We start from the raw sequence: 23623 nt of genomic DNA, 5'->3' as shown, positions 1-23623 counted from the left end.
CCTCATTGAGGCGCTCCTATTGTCTTTCTAAAAAAAAAAAAAAAAAAAAAAAGAAAGAAAAAAGGAAAAAGCAATCAGCACAATAAAAGGTTTGCATGCAGATGTTCTATGGAGGAGAAGAAGCCTCTCCACTCCAAGCCAGGGGCCTTCATCATGCTAGCAAAGGATGTCATCAACACCTCCTCCAAGAAGAGCAATGTTTTTTAAGGTATGTGCAATTATTATCATGCTTTGGATCTTCTACAGGAGGATACAGTTTTTCTACAGGAATAGACAGTCTTCCTACAGGAAGACGCGGATCTTCTACAAGAAAATGCCAAATTTCTACAGGAAGCTCTGTGTTCTACAGGAAACTTCCTGTAGAAGGTTACGATGGCCGAAATGTGTTTCAAATGAAGATCTAGCGACTGAGGAGTGGATTGAATGCATGCATGCCAATGATGGCACCCCTGAACATTGCCATTATCGTCCTCCACCATCCTCGTCGCCATGCAACCAAGATCCCTGCAGCAGCACAACAAAGTAATCAGTTCTCGTGAGAAAGCATCTGTCAGAAGAAAAACTAAGCATCGAGAACCATACCACATCCACGTTGATACATCAGAAGCGCTGGGATCGTGATCGAGAAGCCAGAACCGCCAGCATGTAGTATACACCCGAGGAGAAAGAACGGTGACAAGACCCCTCGCGGGGATCCTGTAACAGTTCAACCTGCTCAAGTGAAGACCATTCACAGCACCGCCATCTGAGATCAAACACGGGCGCATGAACACAGAACCATTCACTCCATCGCCAGCATCCTGTAACCACGAGCCTACAGGAATGAGCAGCCACATGCGGCAGGTAGATCCATCACTCAAAAAACTGGAAATCATGTGCAGCCGCGCGCAGGTAAGTGTTCTAATCCTTCTCTCCATCAAACTGCATGATTATTACTTCGATTTGTTTTGCATGGCATAAAGGTGAATGGTTGAGCGGCCTAAAGGCCAGTGATTGGCCACGTCGGTTAGTAAAGGGATAGTCAGAGGACGAGGTGGCAGCCACGACGAAAGAAACACGCAGCAAGCACATGAAGATCAGTCCCGCCAACCGAGAAGTGAGGTTTAACCGAAAAGGGCGGCGGCAGATCTGTGGGAATGAATGCGGCAACAAACGAATGTGCAGGCGGATGATGGGTGACGTCACCCAACGGTCCGGCGGGGACAGCTCACCCCCGCGCCACGAGCTGCGCCGATTCAAAATCTAATCGGCTCGATTAAGCGTGTATCTCCATCAACCTCACTTCAAAACTCGAGTAGATCCTCTGCTTACCTCTGCATGTTGATACGCCGAGCTCTCGGCTACCTGAACGCTGGTAAAGCACCTCTCGACCGCCAGCCAACTAAAGCTCTTCCCGAAGCCTGCGCACTGCTCCTACAGGAACAGTTTCTACAGGAACGCCGTCCTACAGGAAGCAGTTTCTACAGGAACGCGGCTCTACTGGAAGGTGAAGTCTTCACGTAAAAAAAAGGTGGCAGAAAAGAGGTAACCCTGCAACTCCTTCCGCAATTGGTTTTTTAAAGGTGGCAAGGCCATTAGTCACAATGTGGTCATAAAAAATTGGATTGCCGTGCCTATACTATCGCTCCTACAGGATAGCTATATAATCAAACTGTGGTCTGAAAATTCATTGCGTGTTCTGTCTTTAAGACCGAATTTCCTGTGTATCCACCACCCCTGGTATAAACCACTGTGTTCATCATGCCTGGCGGGTTTATCAGGCGAGAGACCACTAATTCAAATGCATTAAGGAGAAACCCGGCAGTGGTTGAGCTCTTCACTAGAGCACAATGGATGCCTTTCTGTGATAAACTACAGGGCTACGATGATGAAGTAGCCGAGGAATTTTTGCAGGCTCTGCAGCCTAAATCATAGACATTGGCCACGGTAACCTTCAGAGGTCTCAGCCTCAAACTCACCCCAGAGCATATCAGTCGGATTACAGAGCTGCCCATGGGTCTGCCGTGGGACAAAGAAGAGCGGAAGCAGAGCCAGCAAGCAAAGAAGGAGTTCTTCCCACCGGAAGAGTCATTCACCGAAGACAAAAATGGAGTCAAAAGGGCAAGCTTGTTGCCGCCATGGAACGAAGTCAGTCTACAAATTATGAAATATATCACCTGTGAGGGTCGATATAGCATTGTATATGCGTATCACTCCAGGCTGCTTAACGAACTAAGACACCAGATTGACCTCCCTGCAGCACAGAGGTTGAGAATTCCTTACTTTCTACTACAGTCCTTAATGGAGTGTTCCACCAAGCTCAAGGACGGAATTCCAGACCAGATAGCCCACCATGGGCTAGTCAAGCTCCTCATGGAGGATGCTCTCCGCTCATATAAAGTCCCCCTCGCTTGGGAATCATTTAGGAACTTATCAAGAACGGGGAACATAAAAATGTTGCTTGAAGAAGCGGAATCCTCTAACGGAGAAGAAGAAGAGCCAGAAGCCGGGAGTAAGAAAGGAAAAAGCCAAAAAGTTCCGGCTCCAGCACAGAAAAAGGAACGAAAGAAGAAGGAGGAGGGAAAAGATGACAAAGTCAAAGAGGACACCCCCATCCTATCAGCAAGGGAACAGAGGTTGAAAAGCAGGGCAGTCAAAACTGAGGTGGCCCCTGCCAGCCCAAGCACCTTGTCAGCTTCTGCAGTCAAAGCCAAACGCAAAAGCCACGCAACAAGGCAAGAGAAGATGGTGGGAGTTGCATCTGCAGGAACGCAACCACAGGCCTCTACAGGAAGCCCGAAGATCAGTAAGGAGCAGGCTTCTACAGGAAGCCCAAGAGCAACGACCAAGGCTTCTACAGGAGGCCCAAAGACGGAGACAAAGGCTTCTACAGGAAGCCCGACAATACACCCACAGGCTTCTACAAGAGGCCCGAAGGTCATTGAGAAACAGCCTCCTATAGAGAGCCCGAAGACAAAGAAAGAATCTTCTACAGGAGGCCTAGAAGCGGGAAAAGCAGGGTCTTCCACAGGAAGCCTGAAATCTAAAAAGGAGGGACCCTCTACAAGGAGCTCCGAGAGAGCAAAACACAAGAAAGAGAAGGCTGACATCCTCGATAAGGAGGCAGCAGCGGCACTGGCTGCCCTCAGCACACCTCCAAAACCGAAAGAGAAAAGGGAGAGGGAGACCCCTCTGCCACCTGAAGCCAGGAGAAGCAAGAGGATGTCCCCGAGCAAGCCACAGCCTTCACCCAGTGGCGATACCACTTCAGGGGATGTACCTACTTCACCCAGTGCAAGAACCCCCTCTAAACCATCAGCTACCCCCGAAAAGGGGAGCCCGAAAATAACTTCCTGGACAAGAAAGATAGGCCAGTCGCCTTCTGAAGCCCGGCTCAAGGAAATAGAAAAAGGGAAGGAAGCATCACCCTCCTCACCATCAGGGGCAGAGAAGGCAGGGCCATCAAAAGCAGAAAAGAAACAGCCTGTTCCGGTCCCGAGTCCTCAGCCAAGGACAAGGAGCAGGGGCAAGGTTGCTCAAGGATGAGCAAATGGTTCAGCTGGGGGGTGATGATGAGCCCCAATTTTGGTACAATTTGGGCTCATTTTTGGCCTATTTTACTTGCTCAAACCATTCATTTTTATTGTTTATGCATACACTTCTTAGTTTATTCATGTTGTTTGTAGGAGAAAGGATAGGCACTTTATCTACGTAGCTAATGCATTGAGATTCCAGGTTTTGGCATTAAAAGGGAGCAAAAGACAACGAAAAGGTGGCAAGGAGACAACGAGTTGGCATTGCTGACGTAAGGAGAGGTTGTCCACGGTCTTGGGGGACATTCCTCGTGATCCTCACCAAGAACTCCGAGCCCCACTCCATCCTCCCTTCGAGCTTAATACACGGCCAGCTGTTCTACAGGAACAACAGTTCAAAACTGCTCTACAGGAAACAACATTTATGATCATCCTACAGGATCAGCAGTTAAACTCTAGATTAAACAGCCGAGCTCCTAGAATCATGGATACTTGTTGGAGCATCGTTTTGTATAAGTATAGAGGCCTTAGCCTTGGTTACGTTGTGGAAACTCTCGTATTACTATTGTAATTTTGGAGCACAGCTCAAGTTTCGTTCCTTTTTGTAAGCCAATTTGGCATGTTATCAGATTATGAATAAAGAAGGCCACTTTTGAGTTAGTTCTGAGTTTTCTCAAGGAGCTATAGCTCTCAGGTTAGGGCCCAACCTGAGAGCCATAGACCTCCTCAGTGTTGTAATGCGTTTACAATTAGTTCCAGCACTTGAGTTTGTTTAGTTTCCTATGCAATTCGGATTTCCAGCTTGTTAGTTTAATTGTTTTCATTAGCATAGATAGGACTGGTATGATGCTTTGCTTTCAGTATTCAAGTTTGATAGGTTGGTAGAATAAATCTCTTGGAGCTCCAACAAAAACAGGTTGCAAAAGGTTCACTGCCATCTCACTGATTGGGATTGGGGTATAGACCTTGATCAGCCACCAAAAAGAACAACAGTCTTTTCACCTCCACGCAAGTTGCCACATGAACGTTTTTCATTAAGGATTTATTCATACATTCTCAACATTGATCCATACTGCACTCTCACACATTAGTTTTATTGCTTGGTTTCCATTTTGGATTTATAGGTTTCATGGCATAATAGGTTAATGAATTCCTTGTTTTCATGCACAGGTCATTTGTTTTATTTACACTGCTTTTGCTCAAGCGATTTCCTTCATCGTTTTCTTCATCCACCTGCAAGTTCTATTCACCCTCTATCTCACTCACTTGCCCTCCAACTCTCTCATTTCACGTACAGCTCCATCTCCTTCACTCTCGTTGATTCCACCCTTCCAAAACATCAACCCATTGCATGCACCCTTCCTTCGTCTGACTTGCCATTTCCTAAGACATCATTAGGTCCATCTCCATCTCCCTTAGCCTCCCACACCACTCCAACACTCCATCAACTCCTAAAAACCTCCACGGCCAACCATCCTGTAGACGTGCACAGCCATCCTGTAGAAAACAGAGTATCCTGTAGGATCCCCTGCAGCCTTCCTGTAGGAGGCCATTCACTTCGTTGCCGAGCTTCTGAACGTGAGGGACCTCTGTGGATGGGTGCTAAGGATCCTTAGGAACCTCTCCTAGCCTCCCCAACCTGTCCCACACTTTCCTTCCTTCTCCATCCCACCTGCACAATCAAACCCTAATTAGGCCAAGTCCACACTCATTCCACACAGCTAAAGGAAAAACACAAAAACACATTTCTCATGATGCAAGTAGCTTAGACCCATGCATTTACACTTGTTAGAGGTAATGACAGCATTCATAGGAGTTGCATCCACATTCTTTGCATTATAGAGGATAGACTAGTTAAATTAGGGTTTCATAGATTTACATGCTTTAAATTGCTTTTGGTTCAGTTTGTCAAGTAGAGTAGCCTTCCTTTGAGTTAGCTTTCGTCCATCATTGATAAAGCTTCTTCTGAGAGCCTATAGAAGTTGGCTTAAGCCCTAGCGGACTTGTGCCAGTTGACCAAGTGACAGCTGCGACAAGAGCTAGTACTTGTGCATACAGCACCGTCGCTTCCAAGTTTGTACGAACTACCGGGTTGATAAAATTAAGAGACAGGAAGCCCCAGGAGTTGTAGCATTATTGCTACAATACTGGAGCTCACCAGTACCCTTGATCACTATTTCACCTGTATTAAGATCACGAACACGACATCCATTTGATCTAAATATTACCTCGATTCCTTGATCACACATCTGGCTGACACTCAGAAGATTATGCTTCAATCCATCAACATACAAAACATTTCCAGCTTTGACCTTTTCCTTTAACTGAGCCGTGCCTTTTCCTTTTATAGTTGCAGGAGTATCATTTCCAAAAGAAACTTTCTTTCCCTTTTCTAAAGCAGAATATGATTCAAGTTTTTCTTTATCACCTGTCATATGCTTCGAACATCCACTGTCGATGTACCATAGATTTTCCTGTCCCTCTGCATAAAATGCTATCCCACATCTTTCTGTTTGTGGTTCCTTTATTCTCCATGTTCTGGTGCTTGAGGCTTGTTCCTTTGTCTACTGAAACCTGCTCTTGCATTCAGAATCTTCATGACCAAATTTATTGCAAATAGAACATTCAACTTCATTTTCAAGAGCCGAAAAGTTGTTATAGGTCCTTTTTGTAATCCCGGTCATACTTCTTTGTTTTTGAGCTGCTTTGTGACCAAAGTTATGGCAAGAGAAACATTGCCCATTGAAGAAACTTCTGCGATTATCAAATCTACCGGCCAAATGATTGTAATTTCTATTGTCATCCATTCTTGAAGCAAATTGAGAAGATTTTACCTGTGGCTGGTTGTAGCTTTTGTTCACCCTTAAGACAGATTGCCCCTGGTTTACCTGATAGTCTTTGTTCGTTCTTGATGTAATTCGTCCCTGCTTTACCTGGTGATCTCCATTGTGCTTTTGCTCATTTCTTCTTGCTGCATCAAGATAACTCTTTGAGGTGGATGCTTGAGATGTTTCTCCATTATACCCCAGACCTGTCTTGTTTAGCGGAGAATGCTATACATTGATGATCTCATCCAGAGTTTCAGATCCTTTGACAAACTTAAGATTAATAGCCTTTGTTTTCTCAATTTCTTTTCTAAGGCCAACAATTTCACCTTCTAACTTTTCAAGATATTTTTCCTTTTCAGCAATTTGAAATTGTAGAGTATCAATGATCATATTCTTTTCTTCTATACATGTCTTGAGTCTAGAAATCTCTTCATAAAAACTATCCACATCTATAGCATCCATGTAATCATCATCTTCAAAGGCCATTAAAAGTTTATAGTCATTACCTCGTTCATCTTCATCACTATTTGATAGACCATCACTGTCTTCATTAGTGTAGTAGCTCTTCTTATTTGCATTCTGTTTCTTGTTCCATCTAATAGGTTCCTTTCCCTTGTCAATATTATCCTTATGAGGACATTTGGCAGCATAGTGACCTACTCTTCCACAAGCAAAGCATTTGAATGGCAACTTACCTCTGAATCTTCCAGTACCCCGTTGAAGATTTCTGACGAAATTTGATTCTTCTTCTTCTTCTGACACATGACTTGATTCATAGTAGTCTCCTTTGCCCAAAGCCTTAAAAGCAACTTCTCTCCTGTCTGATGGACCTCCTTTTCTCATTTCATAAGCAGTTAGAATTCCGTGAAGCTGAGACATAGTAAGAGTTCGTAGATTTTCCTTTTCTTCTATTGCATATACTTTAGATTCAAACTTGGGGGACAAGGATCTTAGAACTTTTTCAACCACAATAGCCTCTTTTATTTCTTCACCCAAGTTTTTCATGCAATTAACAATCTCGTCTACCCGAAGGAAATAGTTAGCCACACTTTCATCATTATACATTCTGAGATTCTCATATTGAATCTTGAGGGTTTGAAGTTTAGCATGCTTTACCTATTCATCTCCTTCGTAGCTCAAGACAATCTTGTCCCATATTTATTTTGCGGATTTATATTGCATAACCTTCACGAATTCTGATTGAGATAAGCATCCCAGCAAAGTATTGACTGCTTTAGCATTTGTTTCATATTTCTTCTTCTCGGCCGGATCTGTAGGAGTAGCTGAAGGAAAAGTGTAGCCTGTATCTATGATATCCCAAACTTCTGTACCAAGAGATTGAAGATAGGCAGTAACTCTTACCTTCCAATAATTGAAGTTTGTCCCATCAAAAATTGGTGGCTTGATTGATGCTTCCCTCTCGTAGTTGCTCATGATGAATGATCTTCCTTTAAGCGATCAAGCTTCTCTGAAGGACCTGCTCTGATACCAATTGTTGGAAATAATACTGAGGGGGGGGTGAATCAGTATTATAAAATTCTTTTCAATATATCTTCCTTATTTATACTTTGAATTATTCTTCAGATATTGATTGTTACTTTGTATGTCAGTACCATAAAATAATGAGCATGGACAAGAAAAATAGATAGTCACACCAAAGAACACCAGATATAAGGTGGAAACCCAATGTGGGTGAAAAAGCACCTGCTGCAATATGTCTCTATCTTCTTTCAATTAGAAACTCCTTTACAATGATCTTGTACTAGTGCAGTCCTTTACGAGTACGCAGGCTGCAACCTGCAGAGAGCTACAACTCTCTTTCGTTTTCAGTCTCTCCTGGAAGGGAGCTACAATCCCCTACTTCTTTTCTTTCAAGGACCACTTTTCATAAATTTTCAAATTGGATCCAAGAATATCAAATAATCATGCAAATCACCCAAAACTCCTTACACAATCAAACAAGAATCACCCAACTTCTCAGAATGTTGTAAACAGAAAGATAGTACCAGAAATATAAACCCAGAACTCTGCAGCAATAGGTAAAAGATAACCAACAAATGTTTTAAGACAGATCCACAGTTTTTCCTTATCTGGACTGCATGACTCCGCACCCCGACTTCTGATTTCCTGCGTATCCATGCAGAGCGTCTTCTGCTTCACTGCGTATCTCCGCAACTCACCTTCTGCCTTTCTGTGTACATTTACTGTGCCAACGCACCTGTTCCTTCTATCGCGCCGCGTACTTCTATGTACCTCCGTAGGCTTTCCTTCTATCGCGCCGCGTACCTCTAATCTTGCTCCGCACTTCTTCTTCTGTCTCGCCGCGTGCGTCCGCACTGTGCCCTTCTGTTACGCCACGTACCTCTACTGTATATTCGCACCACGTCTTCGATCGCGCTGCGAGCCCCCGCACTGTGCCTTTCTATGAACCGCGTATCACCGCACTGCACCTTTCACTGAGCTGCGATCCTCCGCACCTGAACCGTGAAATACCTGCGGACCTTTGATTTGAACCGAATTAACAACCCTCCAATGTGCCACTGACAGTCAGATGCCCAGATCTGATCATGCGCCCGAGAGATCACACTTTATAGATTCACTTTCAACTTCACTTTTATATAGATCAAGCTTTTAAACCGATAACCCAATATTTCAGATCTTAAGATATTCAATTTGCAAAGATACCCTGGCCAAGTGATCTCCGTCCCTATTTATAGTCAAGCCCTTATTCACACCATGGGGCAAAACCATCATATAACCAATACAAGGGATCCAAACCGGGGTTAAATTAGATCCTATACCACGGGCCAAAACCATAGGATCATGAACGACGGGCTAAATACCACGGGCCAAACATAAGAAACCCCACATGAGCGTGCTTCTCTGCCTTGAAGAGAGTGAACTGGGGGACCGCACCTTCTGAATGGGTAACCTGCGGGTATGACCGCACTTCCTGCACGGCGTGCCTGCGGGTCCGCACCTTTTGAACCATTCACCTACGAACCTCTTAATTTCCAACATTTTGAGAGCCTGAACAGAGCATTGCCATTAGAGTGAGTTGCCATCAAGTACAACACCTGTAACATAGAGCCATACCAGAAACATAATGCCAACATTGATGTTATCCTAGATCCTACCTTTCTCAGCCTGAGGTAGATTTAGGCACTAACATAGTGGCGACCATATTGGGGAAGAAATTGTTTGTTTGTTAGTGTTCTTCATTTTATAAACTACAGACGGAGCCTGAAGATCATCCAGGTAGCCTTCGAAATGCTTTTGCTTTGCATTAGCAAAAGTAGATAGACGTTGCTTTAGTCAATCTCTGGTCTAGTCTTATAAACAGAATATCTAACTTGTAAATTGCCCCAGTACATCTGACAATTTTGAGCTTTGGATGATAAGTTTAGAATTTGACAAGCTGAACAAGTTGATAATGTCCATTTGATTTCATGGAAATAATAACACACTGGCTTCCAAAAGACACACTAGAGAAAATTTGGATCCTGATCCACCTCTTGTGTATGAAAATCCCAATCTTATTCCGAGAATCCTTTGTCAAGGAAGTTCTGTGATTCCTGTGTTCAAATCTCGTTCATGTCCTGTGGTTTTTGAGTATCTTGAAGATCTTGAGTTTGACGAACAGTTTGATATGTCATTGTTTGAGACCAAATCTGAAAGTGTTGTTGGTTCTACTGTCCTAAATCCAGAGTTTGTCAAAGATCTTGAAACTGAAAAGGCCAATAAATCAATTGACGATTATATCTTGAAACAACTTCAAACTTCCATTGTGGCTACAAACATTCCCGAATTCTTAGAGTCTGCATCTGCAACTCTTGGGTTTTCCGCAATTGCATCTAGTTCAGAAATTCCCACCAAACCCCCTTTCATTCCCACGATCCCTGTGCAGCCTTCCATCTCTGATAAAAAATCTGCAGTGGTGTCACCTCCATCTACTCCTTCTACCCCTCAAACGTCAAAAATTTCGTCACCTCCATCCACACCACATACACCCCATACATCAGCTGCACCAACTCCCCCTACATCCCCAAGACCAGTTGTAAATCCACCTAGAGAAATGGCTGCCCGATTTGCACCCCTTGTGTTGCCTCAAAATTTGGATGACATGCCCACTGATTATCAAAGCAAAATTCCATTGTTTGATGGCACTCCTCAAGGTATTAGAGCTCAACAACATGTGGATAGGATGACAGATTTCTTTGTCCTTCGTGAGATTGATGCTGAAGATGTGACTATGAGACTGTTTGTACAAACTTTTGGAGGTAAAGTGAGGAAATGGTTCAGAGCTTTGTCGGCTGCAAGTATCACTAAATTGACTAATCTTCAGAGACAATTCTTGGATCACTAGGAAGTGAAGAAATACCCTCTTCAGATCCTTTCTGAATATGAGAACATCAAGCAGAATGTTGGTGAGTCTGTTCAATATTATTGTATTAGATCCAATTCTATTTACAATGCAATTCATGATCATATAAAGCCACCTATGGGGCTGGCTTTGATTAAGTTTCCAGATGGTTTCGATCCTGGTATGGCCTATCAATTAAGAGAAAGAGATCTGGCCACTTTGGAAGACATGCAGAAAATTGCAGTCAATGTTGAAGAAAATCTGCATGCCAAGAGAGCTAGAACAAAAGCTGAAAAGAAGGTAACAATAAAGGAAGAGGTTTCCACTTCAGATCAAGTGCTCTGTAAAATGGAGAAGATGTTTGACAGATTGATAATTGACAAGCCTGAAATGCATGTTAGAAATCCCAACTTCCGTGGTCAGTAGCAACCACAATTTAGAATCAAGCAAAGAGAGCAACGAGCACAAGACCAAGCAGCTCAGCAACAGGTGAAGACACCCTTACAGAAGAATTTTCTACATGGTCCAGAATCAGATGATCAGGAGAATGTAATTGGAGAAGAGAATCATTTCTTTACACCTGATGATATGCCAATTTTTATCACTGAAGATGAGGAGTATTCCGAGAACTCAGCTGTACAAAGGGACGAAAATTTCATCTTGGCAAATGAAACAGTTCTTGAAGAAGAGTCTGATGAATATCAGAGAGGGTACATGAATGATTTGATAGCCCAACAGCGACAATATTCACTCAGAAGTAGAGATGTGCCCATAAATCCAATTCAGAAAAGGAAGGAGACAACAACGCCAAAGAATGATCCTCCCATTGTGCAAAAAAAGGGAAAAGAGACAGCTGATCCTACCACCAACAAAATGCCATCAGCAAATGAAAGATCCAATCAACCAAGTGCATATAAGGAGAAAACTGAAAATAAGGACGTTTCAGCGAAAGAGGTAGAGAAAACTTCAGTTTTTAACTTAGAAAATGAAATTGCTAAGTTAAAAGTATCTATTCCTTTGACTGAGTTGATGAAGAACAACAGCTATAAAGGTCAGGTGTCTAAGATTTTGAATTTAGATCCACTATCTGATATGGTGAACGTGGAGGATGATAGACCTGAGTTGATCTTTGGTCCAGCATTGGAAGGTTAGTCTCAAGATAGTGATGTAGCTCCTTTTTACATCAGCCTTAGGGTGCATGACTATGTGTTACACAATGCTATGTTTGATTCCGAAGCCTCTCATAATCTCATGCCTAAGGCAATCATGGAGAAATTGGGATTGGATATCACCAGAAAGTATCATGACCTTTACTCTTTCGATTCTGGTAGAGTAAGATGCATTGGTCTTATCAAAGATTTGGTGGTCAGTTTGGATCAGATTCTGGCTAAAAATGTTTTGATGGATGTGGTTGTGGCGGATATTCCTCCTAGATTTGGCATGCTTCTTTCCAGATCTTGGGGAGAAAAACTTAAAGGGACATTGCAGCTTGATTTCTCCTATGCTACTATTCCTGTGTTCGGTCAGATGAGGAAATTATACCGAGAGCAAAAGATGAAGTACATGATCACTAGCAAGTAGAAACTGGTGAATCATCCAATCAACTATGTACATACTAATTTAGAATCATTTGTTTTGTATCCAGATAGCTTTAATGATATAAATAGCCAAGTAGTTGAAGTAGAAGACATTCCAGAGATTACTGAAAATTTCAGAGAGGTCTTAAAGAAAGAAAGACAAAGACTTGATAGTACCACTGAGCAATCAGCCTTCCAACAGCAGCAACATATTGATGGACAGCAAGGAAAAGTAACAGAGCAAATAGAATTTCAGCATTTGGAAGAGGACAAAGCCGGCCTGTGGAGCATGGATTTTGATGGCACAGTAGGAAGGGAAGGTGCTGGAATTGGCATTTGGATACGCAGCCCTGTTTTCACCCCAAACAAAGTGCCAAGCAATGTAAGGGTCTGTTCTTATAAATTGGCTTTTGACTGTTCAAATAATGAGGCTGAATATGAGGCTTTAATTGTTGGTTTGAAAATTCTTAGAAAGTTGAATGCCAAAAGGATTTCAGTATAGGGCAACTCCGAGTTAGTTATCAAGCAAGTAAAAGGGCAATACCAAGCTAAGCATCCTAGAATGCGGGCCTACCACAATGCGGTATTAGATATCTTGAGAGTATTTTCAGATTACACTTTGACATGTGTCCCTCATGTTTAGAATGTCATTGCAGATTCACTTGCAATAGCAGCGAGTAATTTGAAAATTCCGATGAATTCAAACAACAAGTTTGAGATTCATGTGAAACATCGCCCAGTGTCCCTGACAATCAAGGGTATTGGAAAGTGTTTCAAGATGATGAAGAGATCGATGAATTTATGCAAAATGAAGGTAAATTCAAAGACACTTCTATTGATGTGGAGTATGATGATGGTGAGGCGGATATAGAAGTCAATCAGATGGAAGTTTTGCAGCTGAAGGACAACATCATTCCTAAAGGTCTAATACCTTTAGAGGAGTTGTTCGATCAAGATGATGTAGCCCGAAAACCAAGCTTGCTGCCAACCGAGAAAGGAGTTGAGGATGTGAACATTGGATCAGCAGAAAATCCTAGAATGGTGAAGTTATCAAAGGCGTTGCCTCCACAGGTAAAAGAAAAGTATATCAGTTTACTATCTTCTTTTACTGATGTATTTGCTTGGGATTATTCAGATTTGAAGGCATATGACACAAGCATAATTCAGCATATCATCCCGATCAAGCCAAATCAAAAGCCTTTTCGTCAGAAGCTAAGAAGAATAAATCCAAAGCTGCTGCCCTCAATTGAGAAGGAAGTGAATCGGTTATACAAAGCTGGTATCATTGTCCCCATAAGATTTTTAGATTGGATTTCTAATTTGGTGCCCGTGCGTAAGAAAATAGGTGAGATTCGGTTATGTATTGATCTTAGAAATTTGAATAAAGTATCTTTGAAAGATAACTATCCATTGCCCAAGATAGATCACATACTTCAAAGAGTAGTTGGAGTGTCCTGCATGTCACTACTCGATGGGTATTCAGGTTATAACCAAATTTTGGTCCATGAGGATGATAGAGACAAAACAGCATTCACCACTCCGTGGGGAACTTTTCACTATGCAAAGATGCCTTTCGGATTGAAAAATGCTGGTGCAACCTTTCAATGGGCAATGGATATTGCATTTGCTAATGAAAAAGATGTCTTTCTAGTTGTTTATCTTGATTATTTGACAATTTTCTCTAATTCAGATGAAGAACACCTTTATCATTTGAAGATTGTATTTTAGCGGTGTAGGAAGTATGGTATATCTCTCAATCCAAAGAAAAGTTTGTTTGCCATGGATGAAGGCAAGCTTCTCGGTCATATTATATCAAAGGAGGGCATCTGCATCGATCCAGCTCGGGTGGAAGCCATTCAAAAGATTGATTTTCCACGAAGTAAGAAGGAGATCCAATCATTCAATGGTAAGATGAATTTCTTACGTCGCTTTGTGCCCAATCTTGCAGAAAATTTAAGGGAAATCACAAACATGCTCAAGAAAGATAGTGTAGTGAGGTAGACCGAGGAAGCAATTAAGTCTTTCAATTTGATGAAATTGGCCCTTTCTTCAGCTCCGGTTTTGATCAGCCCGGACTATACTCAAGATTTCATTTTATTTTCCTTTGCCTCGGATCATACTATGGCAGTGGTCTTGATGCAGAAAAGAGACCAGCTCGAGAAACCAATTGCATTTTTCAGCAGAACCATAAGGGATGCAGCATTAAAGTACAATATTATTGAAAAATAGTCCCTTGCATTGGTAAAGGCATTGAAATATTTTCGGGTTTATATTCTGCATTCTCACATCCTTGCTTATGTCCCTAATGCTGCTGTCAAAGATGTCTTAGTGCAAACAGATCCAGAGGGGAGAAGAGGCAAATGGATTGCTGCCTTGTTGGAATATGATGTGGAGATCAAACCAACAAAGCTCATCAAAGGACAGGGGCTGGCCAAACTAATGGCTGAGTCAAATTTGCATGCCTTGGACATTAATCTCATTGCTGCTATGTCCGAGGAAGATGAAGAGAGTCTGCCCGCTCAGGTATCATAAATTTTTCTTCTTTCTCCTTGGTATTCGAACATTGTTTATGTGCTCCAAAATCTGTCACCACCACCTGGAATGGCTAAGAACAAAAGTAGGACACTGAAATTGAAGGCTGCCAAGTTTTGTATCATGAATAATGCACTTTATTGGAAAGATCCCGGTGGTGTCTTGCTCAATTGTTTGGTTGAAGAAGAGGCAAAACAGGTTATGGAAGACTTTCACAAGGGAGATTGCGGAGGTCATCTTTTCTGGAAAACAACAGCCAATAAAATTTTGAGAGCAGGATATTATTGGCCAACTTTTTTTGTCGATGTGTACAAAAATGTAGCAAGCTACCACGAATGTCAGATTTTTTAAGGTAGGAGGAAATTGCAGCCTTTACCACTTAAGCCCATTGAAGTAAGTGCTCCATTTCAGCAGTGGGGTTTGGACTTCATTGGCAAGATCCATCCTACTTCTTTAGCGCAACACAAATGGATTCTCACAACAGCGGATTATTTCACTAAATGGATTGAGGCAATTCCCACGAGGTGGACCACTGATTCGGTAATCATTTCATTTCTTAAAAACAACATTTTTTCTTGTTTTGGCTGTTCAAATAAGCTGATCACTGATAATGCAGCAGCTTTTAAATCAAAAAGAATGATTGAATTTTGTAATAAATATCAAATTACTTTGGGGCACTCAACTGCATACTACCCACAAGGTAATGGATTGGCGGAATCCTCAAATAAATCCTTGGTTAATATTATCAAAAAGCTGCTGGAAACAGACAAGAAAAGTTGGCACAAAAATCTTGTTAATGTACTTTGGGCAGATAGAGTAAGTCAAAATAAATCTATAGGCATGTCCCCTTTCAAGCTTGTGTATGGTGTTGATACAGTATTCCCAACCTCTCTCGCAGTCCCGGTGGTTAAACTTCTACAGGAAGCTGGCAGTGAGGACGATCATTTACAGCGAAGAATCAATCAAATGATCCATTTACAGCAGACTAGAGAGGAGGTTTTTCAGAACACTTTCAGGCTGCAAGAGAGAATCAAGAAGATATATGATCGAAAGGCAAAGGCAGAAAAGTTTCAAATAGAAGACATAGTGCTAAAATGGGATGCGAGAAACGAAGATAAAGGTAAGCATGGCAAGTTTGAGAATCTTTGGAAAGGGCCTTTCAGGATTGCTACATATCAGGGCCAAAATTCTTTCCTTTTGCAAGAAATCAATGGAGAAGACTATCCAGGTGGGCCGGTCAATGGTCGGCTACTCAAACGGTACTATTTGTGAAGTGTTTTCTGTAGTCATATGTATTATTGTACATACCGGTTTATTTATATTCCATTGAAAGCGTGTACTGTTTTCATTCTTTCAGTTTGGGGCCCGAGGTGAAGGCTATAAAACTGAGGTTTGATTTCAGTTTTGGTTTGGTATGTTTGAGTCGGGTCTTTCAGTCGACTTTAGTCTTCAAATTGAGTTAGTTTTGAGTCAGATTTTAGTCCTGAAATTGAGTCAAGAGTTTGGTTTTTCTTTATTGAAGTTATTGACTCCATAGCCCAATGGACGAAGGCACTACCTACTTTCCTAGAGATCTCTAGTTCTTGGCACCTCCAAGGAGCTACCATCCCCATTGGAGCCAATGTTAGTGTCGGTATCTTCATCCCTCCGTTAGTGATCAAATTCTCTTATTGCATTGCATGTTAGGTGTCTCGCTCGGTCAGCTGCATTCCATTAGGATCATGGATCATTTGATGGTAGTGGCTTGGTGTACATTTTCCCCTAATGCCCTTTATCTGTTGGCCCATTTCCATTCATCTAGATCGTCTGCAGTCATTTTTTGTCTTTAAATCTGTAAAAGTCATTTTTAGGGTTTTCAGTCCCATTAGGTCTAGGGTTTCGTCAAAAAGTCTTTAAAATGTTCAATAATAGTTAGCAGGCGCATGAGGAGGCTGAATAAAGTTCCAGTACCAATAAATTTCATAATCACATGCTCAGAAATGTGTTTTTCCTCAAAACCCTGTTTTGAGGAAAAACAAAGTATTCTATATTTTCATGCCTAAATTTGATGTAATTTCAGTTTTTCCTATGTAACAGTTTCAGTGGCAACCCTGGTCACCTTGCCAAGCTTTAGCATCTTCATCACTTTCAAGGCAAACAAAAAAGTTAAGTCATTCGGTTCATAAAAGGAAAAATAAAGAAAAACTGCGTAAAAACAGAGTTTGAAAAGAAAGTGTCAAATGTAAACATTACAAAAGTGGGTTTTATGAGTGAAAAATTAAAGTTTCTAGTATATAAACCATCCCTTGTGTTTTAAAAACTCATTTGCATCCAAAAGAGAAAGAGAAACTTAGAGCAAGGTAGTGGAGGGAAAATCGCAGCAAACAGTTAAAATTTTAGGGGCGCGGCACATTGGGTCGTGGGCGCGGCGCATAGAGTTGGCGCGGTGCATTGGGCCGTCCTCCATAGTGCAAAACATGCACTGGCATGGCGCATAAAGCAAGCGCGGTGCGTTGGGTTTGTGGTGCGGCACATAGAGTTGCAAGCCATTTTCACCCCCGAAATTCATCCAAATGCTCAATTCGCTCAGTTGCCACCTATCCAAAGTAAGTCAAACAATCTTCCAATGCCAATGAATGTGTGTCTTAAGATGTTTATGATGATTTAGTAAAAAAAAATTCAAACCCTACCTCCTTGCAATTTTTGCTCAAAAACAATTGCTTAGGGTTTGTAATTGTGTTTTTGTTGCCAAGTCCACTCCATCACTCCCTCACCCTTTCATTTCCTGATTTGTTTTCTAGTTTCATTAACTCATTCCACTATCCCCATATCCCTAAATTCATTCACCCCCTATCCTCAATTCTCACTATCCCAAACCCTAGCTACAAATTCCCAAACCCTAATTGCTATCCCAAAGCCTAATAACTGTCCCTAAAACCCTTCTATTCCCCAAATTCCAGTCAACAACATTCCCAAAACCCCTCTTACCCTCTCCCTTCACAGTCCCTCATACATTTTCATACATTTGGCAGCAAAAAATCAAAGACACCTAAAATCTCTTCATACTCATCTAAGACAACTCAAACATTTGGCAAACATGGAATCTAATCCTTCCTATGACCGAGATGAGGAGACACACAATGGTTCTCGTATAGAAATGCATGCACCAAGGAGACCTCACAAGGGTGGTAAACATATACGAGAGGAGCCTACTTCACTTGCCAAGCTGCAGGCCTACCCTCTTGCTGTCACATGCTTTCAACACCAATCCTATTATCAGTTCTGTGAGATGGTTGCAAGAGTCCAGTACCATCATGAGTTGGCCAGGTTGTTTGTGCTCCATTTACATAATGGCGAAGTCACTCTAGCAGGTGTGACATTCACCTTGACACCAGAGTCTATTTCTCTAGCAACTGGCATTCTAAATGTCGATGAGCAGTGGAATAAAAGGCAGCAGATTGACAGAGAACATTATGAGCTTTACATCAAGGCTGGTTATCAGAGACATCTCAACAGAGTATTCCCCTTACGGTATCTGAAAGACTCATATGCTCCCTTGATGAAACTCATAATTAAGTATTTCAGCTGTGAGGGCCAGTTTTCTCACCTATATGCTTATCACATCAGATTGTTGATGCACTTTACTTGGGTGAGAATGGTGAATCTCCCCTACTTTATTTGCTCAAACATTGAGGAGATGACCACCTTAGTGCAAAGGAAGATTCCTCAGTAGTAGTACAATAGTATATATCATTTTGCACTCATCAAGATTGTGGTCATGCATCAGCTTGGTTTGCAGAACATCTCATGCGAGGATTTCATTTCACATGAAGTCTTCACAGGTCCTCAAGTACCTTCAGAAGCTCTTCATGAGACAAGTGGACTTCACATCAGTAGGAGAGTCATGATACATAGACCGCTAGTGTGCCAGTGTTTGTCACCTATCAAAAGGGCACTAGACGGTTGTTTGCAGTAGCAAAGCGAGTATTATCTCCACCCAGGGTGGAAGGGGTCTCGCTTCCTCCATCAGCAGAGTAGGTTCAGGACAAGGGAAAGCGGCCATTACATGATGAGGGGCCTTTAGGAGAGCAGGAGACAGATTTTATTCTCGTTTAGGATGATGACACTGATTTGGGCCCACAAAGCTAAAAGCTCAGGGAGATCATTCAGGAGCAACAGGCGGACATTAATGATTTTTCCCTCAACCTAGAAAGAGCCAAGTGGATAATCAAATACCTGGAGCAAAGAAACAAGCAGCTAGAGGATCAACAAACCATTATGGAGCTTCAAAACATACGAGAAAATCGGCAAGCTGCTAAGAGGAGGAAAGTGAAGCTCACACCACTTGAACAAGTAATCAATGTTGATCGTGAGTCTTGGCTTCAGAGAGCTAATATCAACTTGGAAAAGTTGCTAGAGAAGGCCAACAGGGAGAAAACAATGTTGAGGCACATGGCCTACCATTACTTGGTGAGAAACAAAAGTTGCAATGCACGAATTAGGAACTTGAAGGCCAAGTTGAAGAAAGCATCGAGGAAGTGAAAGGAGAAAGATAGAATTCAGATATTGGCTGAGGCTTCCTTGGCCCAACGCAACACTTGATGGAGAACACTTAGCCCAAATTTCAAAAAATTTGGGACACTTTTTGCATTTTTGGAATTTTTGGGCCAAAACACAAGTTTTTCTGCCCAATGCGCCGCGCCACTTGGCGCTCGCTTTTGATGGGGGACTCCTTTTGATGAAAACTTAGCATTTTTGGATTTTTCATGGAAAAATATGCATTTCTACCAATGGCCAAGAAATTTTTACAGGTTTTGAGCTTCCAAAAAGGTCAAAAACACCCAAAAAATGACCTTTCTGCCCCTTTTTGGACACACAGGAAGCAGTGTTGGGAGAACTCAGTTTTGGAGGAGAAAATGGAGGCCAAATTCAAAATTTCCACTTGTTCTAGAGAGTAGATAGGTAGACCTTTCCAACAAGCACACTTAGAGAGAATTTGGACACGAGGAAGGCCTCCAAAAACAACTGCAAAAGGGCGCTACGCATAGGGAAATCAGCGCGACGGATTGGGGAAATTTTGCTTAGTTTGACCAAAAATTCTCTGTTTTTCATCTAGTTTCTTGACACTTTGACTTTTCTTCTTCTAAATGTCAAACTCTTGATGTATTTAATGTAATTTGATGTATCTTGATGTAATTATGCTAAATTTTCACTCATAGAGGTAGATTCATCCATGGAAAGGTAGTTTGCAACTGAATGAATCAGTTCCCTAGTTTTTAGAAGCAAGCTGTTCCACTGCCTAGTTTTTAGTTCTCAGTTTAGAATTTGTTGCAACAGCTCCTAGACTTATTAGCTCAACCCCTAGAGGCTAGGATGAGTTATTGTTTGCCTATATCTTGTGATTTTTCAGTCATTAACATAGTTGGACTTTTGAGAAAGCTTGGAGCTTCATTGTATACACATTTCAATAGTTTGGCTAAGGAATATACCAGGGTTTGCAGCACTTTATGGGATTCATGTGGCATCTTGCTTTGGTATTGTGTTTCCTCCTGTAATTGTAAGTTTACATGTGTTTTATGTATGTCATCATCTCTCTTTATTTCATCTTAACTAAATCAAACAAGGATAAAGGTAGAATCCATTGAAATTGCAGGGATCTACCTAGGGTTTACTTAGTTATTTATGTTTTCAGCTGTTTGAAGAGGATCCTTGAGAATTTCTTGCCCTCTTCAACTCCTCACCTGTCTAAAGCTCTCCATTCCATTCAATTTGAAGTGCCAAATCAGTTTCCTACCTTGCCCCATAGAGATCTCTGCAAAACTGAGCCTCATTCCCCAGACCCAAATCTGCCTTTCCATTCGAGCCAACAAAACATCATCAAATTCAATCAAACTCCTTTGCACACATACCTAGCCTAAAATCAGTCTTCACATCAGTCATCTCAAGCCTCATTGATCATATTTTGTTGAAATTGACCAGGAGAGAGCCCTCTCCCGACCTGGTAGGGCTAGCTACCAGGTTAAGCGTGGTTTGATGTTATCCTAGATCCTACCTTTATCAGCCTGATGTAGATTTAGGCACTAACACTTTGAAGGCGGAGGAAAATATTGCTAGGAAACAAAATGCCAGAAGAGGACGTGGTTCTGGTAGAGGTCGGGGACAGACCTTTGGTAGAGGTAGGACTGCCAATAGTAATGAAGAGGGCAGTAGTTCGAAGACTTCGGGACAGAGTGAAAGGGAAGGTAACACCAAAGGAGTAAGGTCATACCAGCAAGAAAGAGGTAATAGTACAGGCAGAGGAAATGCCTATCAGTGTTACAAGTGTCACAAGTGGGGACACAGGTCCTTTGAATGTCCTGAAAATGAAAAAACTAGGCAGAGGGGAGCATATGTTGCTCAACACGACGAAGTGGAGGCACCACCACAGGAGGTGGAAAATATTCCAGAAACTGGGGAAGCCTTGGTGTTGAACAAGGTATTATTAAAACCAGCTAAGGAAGTAGCTGATCAGACACAGAGGAAAGCATTGTTCTAGACTGTGTGCAAGTCACATGGGAAATGCTGCAAATTAATCATAGATAGTGGAAGTACTGATAATCTGGTAGCTACTGAAATGGTGGGGAAATTGGGTTTGAAGAATTTGAAGCACCCAACTCCATATAGGGTGTCCTGGTTGTAAAAAGGTCACCAACTGCTGGTCGATGAGCAGTGTGAAGTAGAGTTTCATATTGGGAAGTACAAGGACAAGGTGACTTGCGATATCATGCCTATGGATGTGTGGCATATTTTGTTGGGTAGACCATGGTAGTATGATAGGAAGGTCGTCCACGATGGGGCAACAAATTGTTACAAGTTTGTTAAAGATGGGATAAAGCGTATGCTAGTGCCCATGAAGGAAGAGGATGCTGCAGAAACTAGTGGGACAAAAGCATTACTATTAGGCGGAAAAGAGTTTATGTGACAGATGGAGGATGATGAGGTGAAGTATGTAGTTTTGCGAAGGCCAAAACCAGTTTTGATTGATACTGAAGTCACTGACTTACCTAAGGAGATACATGACATGCTACAGGAGTTTAGTGATATTGTGGTAGACGATCTACTGGACAAATTACCGCCGAAGCGGAGCATTAGTCACCATATTGATTTTATTCCAGGAGCTAGTTTTCCAAACAAGGCTGCCTAACAGATGAGTCCGAAGGATAATGAAGAAATCTGGAAGTAGGTGCAAAAGTTGTTGGATAAAGGTCTGATTTGGGAGAGTTTAAGCCCTTGTGCAGTTCCGACTGTTTTAGCTCCCAAGGAAGGAGGTGAGTGGCGAATGTGCACAGATTCCCTGGCCATTAACAAGATCGCTATCAGGTACAAGTTCCCTTTACCTCAGATGGATGATATGATGGATTTTTTGAGTAGAGAAGTGTACTTTTCAAAGACAGACCTGAAAAGTGGCTACCACCGAATCAGAATTCGAGAAGGTGACGAGTGGAAGACAACTTTCAAGACTAATGAAGGCTTCTACGAATGGTTGGTTATGCCATTTGGATTGAGAAATGCCCCCAGCACGTTCATGTGGTTGATGAACGAGATGCTGAAGAAATTCATTGGTAAATTTGTGATTGTATATCTGGATGATATACTTATATTCAGCAAGATGGAGGAAGAGAATTTTCGACAGGTGAGGTATGTATTGGAAAAATTGCAGCAAAATAAATTACTGATAAATTTGAAGAAATGTTCTTTTTTCAAGAAAGAGTTAATTCATTTGGGGTTTGTGATTTCCGAGAATGAACTAAAAATGGATCCGGAAAAGGTTGCAGCCATAGTTAGCTGCCCATCTCCCAAAAGTTTGTTTTGAGGTACGAAGTTTACATGGATTGACGAGTTTTTATTGGAAATTTATTTAAAAATTTAGTGGGATTTGTGCACCCATGGTGGACACCATTAAGAAGGCAAATCAGCCTTTCCATTGGAAAGAAATGGCAGAGAAGAGTTTTCAGCATTTCAAAAGAAAAATTACTAAAAAATCATTTTGAGATTACCAGACTTTAACAAAAAATTTCAAGTAAGTTGTGATGCGAGTGGGATAGCAATTGGTGCAGTACTCAGCCAAGAGGACAAGCCAGTAGCCTATTTCAGTGAGAAACTAAATGAAAGCAGGTAGAAGTACACGTCTTATTACAAAGAATTTTATGCAATGGTTCAAGCACTAAAGCATTGGAGACATTATCTGTTGGCCAATGAATTTGTCTTATTTTCAAACAATTCTGCATTGCAGTATATTATGCAGCAACATAAGTTGAACCATAAACATGCGAAGTGGGTGGAGTACCTGTAGAGTTTTACGTTTGTGTTGAAACACATCAACGGTCAAGCCAACAAAGTGGCAGATGCATTGAGCAGGAGGAATTTGATCCTACAGGAAAGTACGATACAAGTATTAGGATTTGAACATCTTAAGGACTTGTATGAGGTAGATACAGATTTTAAGGAAACTTATGAAGCTTGCAAAAATCCATTGTTGAGATATAATAGCTCATGGCTGGACTATAACATGCAGGAAGGTTTGTTGTTCAAAGGAGGGTAGTTGTGTATTCCAGAATATTCTATGAGATAGAAATTAATTAAGGAAAAGCATAATGGAGGTTCATTAGGGCATTTTGGCATAGACAAGACCTTGGATTAGTTGAGCCAATTTTATTATTGGCCAAAGATGTGTAGAGATTTACAGAGGTTTGTGACTAGATGCAAAGTGTGTCAGCTTGCAAAGGGACACAACTAGAACATAGGGTTGTATACACCCTTACGTATTCCAAGCAGACCATGGGACTCAGTGAG

The sequence above is a fragment of the Pinus tabuliformis genome, chromosome 4_1, assembly GCF_031772625.1.
Source record: "Pinus tabuliformis cultivar Carrire ecotype Pingquan chromosome 4_1, CPIR1, whole genome shotgun sequence".
NCBI classification, from domain to species: domain Eukaryota; kingdom Viridiplantae; phylum Streptophyta; class Pinopsida; order Pinales; family Pinaceae; genus Pinus; species Pinus tabuliformis.
Note: the sequence above shows the minus strand (reverse complement) of the source record.